Source organism: Cheilinus undulatus, linkage group 6, assembly GCF_018320785.1.
Source record: "Cheilinus undulatus linkage group 6, ASM1832078v1, whole genome shotgun sequence".
Classification (NCBI taxonomy): Eukaryota; Metazoa; Chordata; class Actinopteri; order Labriformes; family Labridae; genus Cheilinus; species Cheilinus undulatus.
Window position 1 is genome coordinate 7,955,178 of NC_054870.1, and position 1,911 is coordinate 7,957,088.

Below are 1,911 nucleotides of genomic sequence, written 5' to 3' on the forward strand. Positions count from 1 at the left end.
GCGGGTTTATCAGAGACTAACTCCAGAATTTGAGAGTGGAGAGGATGGAATGGCCTGCCAGCAGTCCTGACCTTAACCCCATTGAACACTTGTGGGATCAGCTTGGGTGTGCTGTTCATGCCAGAGTGACCAACACAACCACGTTGGCTGACTTGTGACAAATGCTGGTTGAAGAATGGAATGCCATCCCACAGCAGTGTGTGACCAGGCTGGTGACCAGCATGAGGAGGAGGAGCTATGGTTCTTCCACACACTACTGAGGCTCCTGTTTGTTGAAAGAAAAAATTGTTAAATTGTCAATATGTCTTGTTTCTTCAAACTTCAATTATTCAGTCCACCTAACACCAAACAAGAGTCAATGGCAGAATCAGCTGTTTGTTATTGGCAGAGAAGATTCCGCACATTTTTCATGGGTGCAACCCACATACTCAGCTCTGCTGCTCATCCCACAAATGCATGATCCTTACAAATGTGGCATCATTTAAAAGGGTAATAAACAGGCTTTCCAACGGTATAAGATTTATTACCAAGAAACATTGTTACAACAAAGAAATAATGTACCAAACACAAATTGCCTTACTTTTTGTTTGAAGTTTATAAACACACACACACCATTTATTAGGTACACCTTGCTAGTATTGGAACTGCTTACATTTTTTTGTTGCATAGCTTCAACAAGGTGTTGGAAACATTCCTCAGAAATTTTGGTTTGTATTGCTACATTTATCGGCTGCACATCAATGATGTGAGTCTCCTGTTCCACTGCATCCCACAGGTGCTCTACTGGATTGAGATCTGGTGTCTGTGGAGGCCATTGCAGTACAGTGAAGTCATTGTCATGTTCAGGTAACCAGTTTGAGATGATTTGAGCTTTGTGACATGGTGCATTATTCCACTGGAAGTAACCATCAGAGGATGGGCACACTGTGGTCATAAAGGGATGGACATGGTCAGCAACAGTACTCAAGAAGGTTGTGGTGTGGTGAGTTTCTTTTTCAAAGGCTCTGCCCTTTCCCAATCACTGAGTTGTTTTCCAGATGGATGTGTGAAACAAACAACAAATCCATCTGGTGTGCCAGGTTAATATGTAACCTGATAAAATGTAAATAAACTATAGATTATCCAAACACTTAAGTCTGTGGCAGGACATGTAGTTTACCATGGGCAGAGTACACATTATAAATGCAAATAATTGTCATCAATCATGTTTTGTTGAGTGTTGGATGGCCAACTTTGTGACTGGATCTAGGGAATAGGTTCAAGCAGCAAGAATGTTTCATTCCTAGTCATTAATAATCACTAATTCACGTCTCCCTTTTCCAGCTCTGGTCATCAGCTGGTGTCACTTAAGTTCTGAGCCAATCCCTTTCTGCCACCACCTCTCTTGATCCAATCATCCTGCTGCTGTCATATTTTAAAATGTGTTCTCCTCTCCTCAGGAGACTGTTTCAGTGTGACTGCCACAACTTCCTCCACCCCAGCCACCTCATTGTTGTCCAGCTCCAGCTCCTTCATGCATCCCTTCATCCTCACAGGTAAGTCATCTTATCAGCATCTGAGCGAAGCTCCTCAGAGGTCCTTCCACCAGGGTCCAGACTCCACAGAGGGGTTATCTCATCCTGTCGTCAGCCTCACTGCCTCTTCCAAGTTCATAAAGACATACAGTGTCACTGTTTCAAACAGTGTCAGACTTATAAAATAAATCAATGTTAAACTTGCAGCATTGACTCTGCTGAGTGAAATGATTAAAATGGCAATTATGCAGTTTTGGAATGTGGTAGGTAAAGTATCCAACATGTTGATGACCTTGCTAAATTGAAAATGTCATGCATATAAAAACCTCTTCTAAAATATAAGGAGGAAAATACCCACCAGTGCATGTGAATGAAATAAATCAGACAGAGCAGCAGG